General features: G+C 47.7%; 1 non-coding gene across 1 annotated transcript; it reads left to right on the top strand.

Moving 5' to 3' along the window:
• Positions 1-8,244: 8,244 nt before the first annotated feature.
• On the top strand, positions 8,245-8,441 carry LOC139267599 (U2 spliceosomal RNA). Its single transcript, XR_011593925.1, has one exon. It is a non-coding gene; the product is annotated as a U2 spliceosomal RNA (small nuclear RNA).
• The last annotated feature ends 2,666 nt before the right edge of the window (positions 8,442-11,107 follow it).

The raw sequence follows: 11,107 nt of genomic DNA, 5'->3' as shown, positions 1-11,107 counted from the left end.
CCCTCTCCCCCCCTCCTTCTCCCCCTCCTGCTCAGCGGCACGAACGGCTGCAGAATTCTCCCTGGCTGAAGCACTTTCACACAGGTAGGAAGATGGTTTATTTATTCTTTTCTTGGCTTATAAATGTTTATTCAGGTTGGATTTATTTGTATAATATTTGTCGAAGTATAAATAAGGATTTATTGTCGAATTTAATGAGTTCCCTTCCCCCCCTCCCCACACCTCGTTCTGGACGCCTAATTTGTAACCTGCGCCTGATTTTTTAATGTGTAGAACAGGTATTTTCAGTTCTACAAAAATCTTCACTGGCTCCATTCTACTTTAGTTTGGAGTACATTTTCACTGTGGAAACTTTCAAATCAGACGTCAGTGGCCGGACACGCCCCCTTCTGAAGAAAAAATTCTGTTCTAAACTAGAACTGTTCTACCTGACTCGAACTGCAGAAAAAAAAATGTGGAGAATTGCGATTTCTAAAATAGTCCGTTCTCCACCAGTTGCTCCGAAAAATCAGGCGCGAATCATGTGGAAACTTGGGCCCTATAAATGGACATTTCGTCGAAAATGTGTGCACCCCATGTACTTCAGCATCTGCCTCCACTCTCTGAGGCTCGAAATTGCTTTGATCCACCATGGACCGATCTTCCTCTGCCACGTGGTGGTTAGCAGGTTTTGCAGAGCTTGCAGCTCGTTTGCAAACTCGTTGGAGGTGCCCCATTGTTCCACAGCTCTTGCAAACATACCCCTTGAAGTGGCATGAATAGGCTGAATGGAAGCCTCCACAACGCCAACAAGGTGTGAATTGCTTTGCATTCATCCTTTGTTGGGGACTCTGAGTCATCTGGGTCACCTGAGGCCTGCTGGCAGTTGGAGACTCGTGGGTTCTGCCCTGTACCTTTCTGCTCGCAAACACAGTTCCAGTTAATTTATGAACATTGCTAGCACTTGTGTGCTGAGAGATTTGTTTGGTGTTATCACTGGCAGACATAAACGCCTATGCTATCGCAATGGCCTTACTGAGGGTCGGTGTCTCTACAGTCAAAAGTTTTTGTCGGATGGTCTCGTGTCCAATGCCCAGTACAAAAAAGTCTCTGAGCATTTACTCCAGGTAGCCATCAAACTCACATTGTCCTGCAAGTCGCCTTAGCTCGGCGACGTAGCTCGCCACTTCCTGACCTTCAGATCGCTGGCACGTGTAGAACCGATACCTCGCCATCAGTAAGCTCTCCCTCGGGTTAAGATGCTCCCGAACCAGTGTACACAGCTCCTCAATAGACTTATCTGTGGGTTTCGCCTGAGCCAGAAGATTCTTCATGAGGCTGTAGGTCGGTGCCCCGCAGACTGTGAGGAGGACTGCTCTCCTTTTTGCAGCGCTTCCTTCTCTCTCCAGCTCGTTGACTACAAAGTACTGGTCTAGCCATTCGACATAGGCTTCCCAGTCCTCACCCTCCAAGAACATCTCCAGGATGCCCACAGTTTGCTGCATCTTTGCGTTGGATTCGTATTCTCGTCGCCAGTTATTGTGTTCCTAACACAGATGAGGCTGCACACAGGGAGGTTAAAGTAACAGTGACCTCAGTCTTTAATAAGACACTCCAGAGTGAGGAACAGGCCTTAGGGGTTGGCTTATATACAGAGCTCCCAAGGGATGCTGGGATCCCTTGGGACTTCAGGGGATGAGCTCCCTGGTGGCGGAACATGGGAGTGCATGCTTTACAGATACACAACAGTTTCTATGTGATCCCCTCTCATCCTTCTAAACTCCAATATATAAAGACCCAGTTGATCCAGTCTCTCCTCATATGTCAGTCCTGCCATCCCGGGAATCAGTCTGGTGAACCTTCGCTGCACTCCCTCAATAGCAAGAACGTCCTTTCTCAGATTAGGAGACCAAAACTGAACACAATACTCCAGGTGAGGCCTCACCAAAGCCCTGTACAACTGCAGTAAGACCTCCCTGCTCCTATACTCAAATCCCCTAGCTCTGAAGGCCAACATACCATTTGCCTTCTTCACCGCCTGCTGTACCTGTATGCCAACTTTCAATGACTGATGAACCATGAAACTCAGGTCTCGTTGCACCTCACCTTTTCCTAATCTGCCGCCATTCTGTCTTCGTGTTTTTGCCCCCAAAGTGGATAGCCTCACATTTATCCACATTATACTGCATCTGCCATGCATTTGCCCACTCACCTAACCTGTCCAAGTCACCCTGCAGCCTCCTAGCGTCCCCCTCACAGCTCACACCGCCACCCAGTTTAGTGTCATCTGCAAACTTGGAGATATTGCACTCAATTCCTTCATCCAAATCATTGATGTATATTGTAAAGAGCTGGGGTCCCAGCACTGAGCCCTACGGCACTCCACTAGTCACTACCTGCCATTCTGAAAAGAACCCATTTATCCCGACTCTCTGCTTCCTGTCTGCCAACCAGTTCTCTATCCATGTCAGTATATTACCCCCAATACCATGTGCTTTGATTTTGAACACCAATCTCTTGTGTGGGACCTTGTCAAAAGCCTTTTGAAAGTCCAAATACACCACATCCACTGGTTCTCCCTTGTCCACTCTACTAGTTACATCCTCAAAAGATTCCAGAAGATTTGTCAAGCATGATTTCCCTTTCATAAATCACTGCTGACTTGGACCGATCCTGTCACTGCTTTCCAAATGCGCTGCTATTTCATCCTTAATAATTGATTCCAACATTTTCCCCACTACTGATGTCAGGCTAACCGGTCTATAATTACCCGCTTTCTCTCTCCCTCCCTTTTTAAAAAGTGGGGTTACATTAGCTACTCTCCAGTCCATAGGAACTGATCCAGAGTCGATAGACTGTTGGAAAATGACCACCAATGCATAAGTTTAAGGACCACAGTTTAAGGCCCTTCTGCCACGGTAAACCCAGAGGATGGAATCAGACCCCCCCTCGGGCTGTACGCGTTAATCTGTTTGTATACATAGAGCACCATGTACTGAAAAACACCTACGTTGTGCCATGTACAATTAAATTTCTGCACTGTTTAGTAACTTGTAAAGAAATAAAAATGTATTCCCACCCATTCCATAGAAACATAGACATAGAAACATAGAAAATAGGTGCAGGAGTAGGCCATTCAGCCCTTCGAGCCTGCATCGCCATTCAATGAGTTCATGGCTGAACATGCAACTTCAGTACCCCATTCCTGCTTTCTCGCCATATCCCTTGATCCCCCTAATAGTAAGGACTACATCTAACTCCTTTTTGAATATATTTAGTGAATTGGCCTCAACAACCTTCTGTGGTAGAGAATTCCACAGGTTCACCACTCTCTGGGTGAAGAAGTTTCTCCTCATCTTGGTCCTAAATGGCTTACCCCTTATCCTTAGACTGTGACCCCTGGTTCTGGACTTATCCAACATTGGGAACATTCTTCCTGCATCTAACCTGTCTAAACCCGTCAGAATTTTAAACGTTTCTATGAGATCCCCTCTCATTCTTCTGAACACCAGTGAATACAAGCCCAGTTGATCCAGTCTTTCTTGATATGTCAGTCCCGCCATCCCGGAAATCAGTCTGGTGAACCTTCGCTGCACTCCCTCAATAGCAAGAATGTCCTTCCTCAAGTTAGGAGACCAAAACTGTACACAATACTCCAGGTGTGGCCTCACCAAGGCACTGTACAACTGTAGCAACACCTCTCTGCCCCTGTACTCAAATCCCCTAGCTATGAAGGCCAACATGCCATTTGCTTTCTTAACCGCCTGCTGTACCTGCATGCCAACCTTCAATGACTGATGTACCATGACACCCAGGTCTCGTTGCACCTTCCCTTTTCCTAATCTGTCACCATTCAGATAATAGTCTGTCTCTCTGTTTTTACCACCAAAGTGGATAACCTCACATTTATCCACATTATACTTCATCTGCCATGCATTTGCCCACTCACCTAACCTATTCAAGTCACTCTGCAGCCTCATAGCATCCTCCTCGCAGCTCACACTGCCACCCAACTTAGTGTCATCCACAAATTTGGAGATACTACATTTAATTCCCTCGTCTAAATCATTAATGTACAATATAAACAGCTGGGGCACCAGCACAGAACCTTGCGGTACCCCACTAGTCACTGCCTGCCATTCTGAAAAGTACCCATTTACTCCTACTCTTTGCTTCCTGTCTGCCAACCAGTTCTCAATCCACGTCAGCACACTACCCCCAATCCCATGTGCTTTAACTTTGCACATTATTCTCTTGTGTGGGACCTTGTCGAAAGCCTTCTGAAAGTCCAACTGTACTGCTTTCATCTGTATTGTTATGTATGCAATAAAGGTACAAACTGAGTACTGTTTAACTGAACAAGGTACAACTTTGTTTCTGCTTTATTACTGCCCAAAGTGCCTGACTCACAAAATTGCTGGCCTTTTATACCAGAGCAGCACCATGTGCGTGCTGCTCAGTGGCCTCCAACAATGACGCCAAGTGGTGGCTACAAACAGCATGTACATACATAATAATACCCTCTTCTGAGATATTATCACAGTCTTTCACAGGTTGAGACGGTCTGGTGCTTTACACTCCCGGGTTGACCGTCTCAGTTCAATTCCGGCCTTGGGTAAATATGTGGAGTCTGTTGTGGCTGCTGGCTGGATGGCTGATTTGTTGGGGATGGCAGTGGCCATGTCAGGAATTGCAAGTCCATTTTTATTGAACAAGTCACTGATGGAAATTCCGGGTTCACTGATGACCCTTGAATCCACTGAAGGCTGCTGGTAGGTTGGTTGGTCGTTGATGGTTTCTTCGTCTGATTGCTCTGGCTCATCTGTGTGCCTCAGCTTTGTTTGATCCATGTGTTTCCTACAAGTTTGCCCATTCTTGAGCTTACTAACAAATATTCTGTTGCCCTCCTTAGCCATGACTGTACCAGCAATCCATTTGGGACCCTGACCATAATTCAACACATATACAGAATCATTAACAGAAATCTCGTGTGACACAGTTGCGCGATCGTGGTATCCTTGTTGACTCTGTCTTCTGTATTCAACCTGATTACTTAAACTCGGGTGTACAAGAGATAACTTGGTCTTAAGACCTTTTTTCATCATGAGTTCAGCAGGCGAGACCCCTGTGAGTGTGTGGGGTCTTGTCCTGTAACTCAGCAGTATGCAAGACAAGCGGGTCTGCAGTGACCCTTGGGTTACTCTCCTCATGCTTTGCTTGATAATTTGTACTACATATTCTGCTTGCCCGTTGGACGCAGACTTGAACGGTGCTGACCTTACATATTTTATGCCATTAAGTTTTACAAACTCCTGAAACTCCTGACTGGTGAAATACGACCCACTGTCGCTCACCACTATGTCAGGCAGACCATGTGTCGCGAACATGACATTGAGATTCTCTATGATTGCTGTGGACGTACTGGATGACATGATTATGCATTCTATCCACTTCGAATAAGCATCCACCACCACTAAAAACATCTTGCCCAGAAAGGAACCTGCAAAATCTGCATGGATCCTGGACCAAGATTTAGATGGCCATGACCACAGACTCAGCAGCGATTCCGCTGGTGCGTGCAGGTGTTGCACTGATGCACGCATGCTTCCAGCTCAGAATCAATTCCTGGCCACCATACGTAGGACCTGGTGATAGCCTTCATCATCACTATACCAGGATGTGTGCTGTGTAACTCACGCACAAACCTCTCTCTCCCTTTCTTCGGCATTACAACTCGATTGCCCCACAATATGTAATCTACTTGAATAGACAGTTCGTCCTTGCAACAAAATACAGTTTGGCCTCCTCGCACATTTGCTTAGGTACGGCAGACCAATCCCCTTTGAGGATGCAACCCTTTACCACCGATAATATCAGGTCCTGGCTGGTTCAGGTCTTAATTGTTGAGCGTGACAGGGGTACCTTCACTCTCAAAAGCATCCATGATTAACATTAGATCTGCCGGTTGTGGTGTTTCCACCTCCGGTGTGGGCAACGGCAACTGGCTCAAAGCATTGGCACAATTCTCTGTGCCAGGTCTGTGGTGAATGACATAATCATAGGCAAATAACGTCAGCGCCCACCTTTGAATGTGGAAGATGCGTTGGTATTGATACCTTTGCTCTCGGAAAACAACAAAATGAGCGACTTGTGATCAGTCTCTAATTCAAACCTCAGACCGAACAGGTATTGATGCAACTTTTTAATACTGTACACACACGCTAAAGCTTCTTTTTCTATCATACTGTAGGCTCTTTTTGCTTTAGGCAAACTTTTGGATGCATACGCAACAGGCTGAAGTTTCCCTGACTCATTGGCTTGTTTAACACGCAACCAATTCCATATGCATCACAGGCCAAAACTAAACGAATACGTAAGTCATAATATACCAGTAGCGTGTTCGAACAAAGCAGATTAGTGGCTTTCTCAAAAGCTCTGTCTTGCAATGTGCCCCACACCCAGTTGTTGCTGTTGTGTATGGAGAAAGAGTTGGACTGAACACTGTGAGCTCAAAGTAAAGTGTGACCTTAGTCTTTTATTGCAGGTCTCCAGAGTGCCAACCTGAGAAGCCTACTTAAATATCTGTGCTCCCAAGGGATTATGGGATCCCTTGGGACTCCAGGGGATGAGCCCCCTGGTGGCTGTAGAGAGTAAATACAAGTCCACATATACAACAACACTCCCCCGCCGCGCCCCCCCCCCCCCCCCCCAAAGTCAATAGTGTAACTATTTACAATGTGAGTCGATCTGGGGCCCTTCTTGCCCTGGTTGATCATTTCGGTGTGAAAGCTGGTGTTGTTGAATCATTTGTTGGGCCCTCGCTGGGCTGCTGTGCAGCTGGCCTTGCTGGGCTGCCTGGTGTGTTGGGCCCTGCAGGGCTGCTATGGATGATGGGTTCTGCTTCGTGGTCAACCGTGGTGTCGGTTGCCACTTGTGTGTATGTTGGGGGATCAAAAAAGGTAGGGTCCAAGTTGGGTTGCTCAGGATAGTCGGTGAATCTGAGTTTGATTTGGTCCAAGTGTTTCCGGTGAATGAGTCTATTTGAAAGTTTGACCCGAAACACCCTGCTCCCCTCTTTGGCCACGACAGTGCCGGGTAGCCACTTGGGACCTTGTCCATAATTTAATACAAATACAGGATCATTGATTTCAATCTCATGTGACACATTTCCGCTATCATGGTATGCACTTTGTTGAAGCCGCCTGCTCTCTACCTGTTCATGTAGATCAGGGTGAACTAACGAGAGCCTTGTCTTAAGTGCTCTTTTCATGAGCAGTTCAGCAGGTGGGATCCCAGTAAGCGAGTGGGGTCTCGTGCAGTAGCTAAGCAGGACTCGGGATAGGCAAGTCTGCAGTGAGCCTTCAGTTACCCTCTTCAAGCCTTGCTTGATGATTTGTACTGCTCTCTCTGCCTGACCATTGGACGCTGGTTCAAACGGGGCAGATGTGACATGTTTGATCCCGTTACGGGTCATGAATTCTTTGAACTCAGCACTGGTAAAACATGGCCCGTTGTCACTCACCAGGACATCGGGTAAGCCGTGTGTGGCAAACATGGCCTGCAGGCTTTCAGTAGTGGCAGCGGACATGTTAGCCGACATTATCTCACATTCAATCCACTTGCAATATGCGTCTACAAACACAAGGAACATTTTACCCAAGAACGGGCCTGCATAGTCGACATGTACCCTAGACCACGGTTTGGAGGGTCAAGACCATAAACTTAGTGGCGCCTCCCGAGGTACATTGCTTAACTGCGAACATGTATTACATCTGTGAACGCAGGACTCTAAGTCCCATCGATACCAGGCCACCAGACGTAGGATCTGACTATCGCTTTCATCATTACGATGCCTGGGTGAATACTGTGGAGGTCATTGATGAAGGTGTCTCTGCCCTTCTTGGGGACCACTACTCGATTGCCCCACAGAAGGCAGTCTGCCAGTACAGACATTTCATCTTTGCGCCGCTGGAACGGCTTTATCTGTTCCTGCATTCCCACTGGGACACTGGACCAGCTCCTGTGAAGCACACTGCTTTTGACTAGAGATAATAAGGGGTCCTGGCTTGTATAGGTTTTGATCTGCCGGGCAGTGACAGGTGATTGCTCACTCTGAAATGCTTCCATAACCATGGCTAGATCTGCGGGCTGTGCCATTTCCACCTCCATGGTGGACAATGGCAGCCTACTGAGAGCATTAGCGCTGTTTTCTGTGCCTGGCCTGTGGCGGATGGCGTAGTTGTATGCGGACAACGTGAGTGCCCATCTCCTTCTCGGCCTTTTGGCTAAGATCATGCGTGACTGACCTGACAGGGAAGTAACCATTACCCCAACGTGGTTCTCCCTGGATCAGGAAAGTGATTTTCCTATGCTTTTTGGAAATAGGAGGTGGGTGGGGTGGCTTGACCCATCCACCTCCACGGAGGTGTGTGGGGTTGCTGACCCATCCACCTCCATGGCACGAACCTGGTATTGCAGTACTTCCAGGAACGGTGCTTGGGCTCTAGGCCTTTTGGCTAAGAGCATTAGCACAGGGTGATCCTTGATGTGTGCAAGGTGACCTCTGGCGTTTGTGATCTGACAAAGAATTGGAAAGATTGGCTACGAATAAATTAAAAAAAACAAAAAAAACGTGAGTGCCCATCTCTGGATGCGGCCGATGCGTTGATATTTATCCCTTTACTCTCAGAAAACAGAGATATAAGTGCCTTATGGTCAGTTTCCAATTCGAATTTTAGCCCAAACAGGTATTGATGCATTTTCTTTACCACAGAGACATACGTTAACGCTTCTTTTTCGATCATGCTGTAGGCTCTCTCAGCCTTAGACAGACTCCTGGATGCATAAGCAACCGGTTGCAGTTTCCCGAAATCATTAGCTTGTTGCAATACACAACCGACGCCATATGACAACGCATCACATGCTAGTACCAAACGCTTACATGGATCATACAACACAAGTAATTTGTTTGAGCATAACAATTTTCCCGCTTTTACAAAGGCATTTTCTTGGGTTTTGCCCCAAACCCATTTGCCCTCTTTTCGTAGTAAGACATGCAGTGGTTCTAGCAGTGTGCTGAGACCCGGTAAGAAGTTACCAAAGTAGTTCAAGAGTCTCAGAAACGACCGCAGCTCCGTCACGTTCTGTGACCTCGGTGCGTTCTCGATTGCCTCCGTCTTCGTATTGGTGGGCCTGATGTCGTCCGTCGCAATCCTCCTTCCCTCCTTCAGGCACCAGGAAAACGCACTTCAAGCGTTTTAAACTGAGCGCCATGCGGTTGAGTCGACTAAGAACCTCCTCCAGGTTCTGCAGGTGCTCGACTGTGTTCCGATCTGTGACCAAGATGTCGTCCTGGAAGACCACAGTGTGCGGGACCGACTTCAGTAAACTTTCCATGTTTCTCTGGAATATCGCCACCGCTGATCGGATTCCAAATGGGCATCTGTTATAAACAAAAAGACCTTTGTGTGTGTTGATGCAGGTGAGAGCCTTCGATGATTCCTCCAGTTTCTGCGTCATGTAGGCTGAAGTCAGATCCAGCTTCGTGAATGTCTTTCCTCCCGCCAGCGTTGCAAAGAGATCGTCGGCCTTTGGTAGTGGGTATTGGTCCTGCAGGGAGAAACGATTGATAGTTACTTTGTAATTGCCACAGATACTGACGGTGCTGTCTCCCTTGAGGACTGGGACAATAGGACTAGCCCACTCGTTTAACTCAATCGGGGAAAGGATGCGCTCTTTGCAGCCGGTCTAGCTCGATCTCTACCCTTTCTCCCATCATGTACGGTACTGCTCTCGCCTGGTCGCACCTCCGGAATTAGGTGGATCTGCACTTTTGCTCCTTGGAATTTCCCAATGCCTGGTTTGAACAGCGAAGGAAATTTGTTTAAGACCTGGGCACACGAAGTGCCGTCAGCGGGTGATAGCCCTCGGACGTTGTCCCAGTTCCAGTGTATCTTTCCCAGCCAGCTCCTGCCAAGCAGCGTGGGACCATCACCCGGTACCACCCAGAGTGGTAGCTTGTGCACCGCTCCATCGTAGACTGCCGATTACAGGAATCAGTTCTTTCGTGTAAGTTGTTAGTTTCGTGCAAACTGGAGTTAAGACTGGCCTCGAGGCCTTGTTGCACCACAACCTTACGAAAGTCTTTTTGCCCATGATGGACTGGCTCGCGCCCGTGTCCAGCTGTATTGACACCAGGAGTCCATTTAGTTCAACATCCCGAATTATCGGGGGACAATTAGTGGTGAATGTGTGCACCCCATGCACCTCTGCCTCCTCGGTCTGAGGTTCTGGTTCATCGTGATCCTCCGTGGATCTGTCCTCCTCTGCACCATGGTGATTTGCAGGGTTAACAGGCTTAGCAGCTCGCCTGAGCACTCATTGGAGGTGTCCCATTGTTCCACAGCCTTTGCAAACGTACTCTTTGAATCGGCATTAATGGAAACGATGATCACCCCCGCAGCGCCAACAAGGTGTTAATGGCCTTGTATTCATCACCCTTAATGGTGGTCTCGGAGTCATCTGCGGACTTGCAGCTGCAGGTATGTGTGACCTGCCTTGTATGTTACGATTCAAAAAATCACTTTGTTCACAGTACTTGTAGCAGCACTTGTGTGCTGAGAGATTTGCTTCATATTGTCACTGGTGGCAATGAACACCTGGCCTTTTGCTATGGCCTTTCTCAAGGTTGGGGTCTCTACAGTCAGAAGCTTGCGAAGTATGGTTTTGTGACCAATGCCAAGTACGAAAAAGTCTCTGAGCATATGCTCCAAAGGTCCTTCAAATTCGCAATGTCCTGCAAGGCGTCTTAGTTCGGCGACATAACTCGCCACTTCCTGGCCTCAGACCTTTTGTAGGTATAGAACTAGTACCTCGCCATCAGAATGCTTTCCTTTGGGTTCAAATGCTCTCGGACCAGTGTGCACAAATCGTCGTACGATTTCTCCATGGATTTCGCTGGAGTGAGCAGATTCTTCATGAGGCCATACGTTGGTGCCCCACAGATGGTGAGGAGGATCGCCCTTCATTTAGCAGTGCTCTCTTCCCCATCTAGTTCGTTGGCCACGAAGTATTGGTCGAGTCGCTCCACAAAAGTCTCCCAATCATCTCCCTCCGAAAATTTCTCCAG

This window comes from Pristiophorus japonicus, chromosome 7, assembly GCF_044704955.1.
Source record: "Pristiophorus japonicus isolate sPriJap1 chromosome 7, sPriJap1.hap1, whole genome shotgun sequence".
NCBI classification, from domain to species: domain Eukaryota; kingdom Metazoa; phylum Chordata; class Chondrichthyes; family Pristiophoridae; genus Pristiophorus; species Pristiophorus japonicus.
The sequence above is the reverse complement of the archived record's forward strand: the minus strand, read 5'-3'. Positions and strand labels throughout refer to the sequence as shown.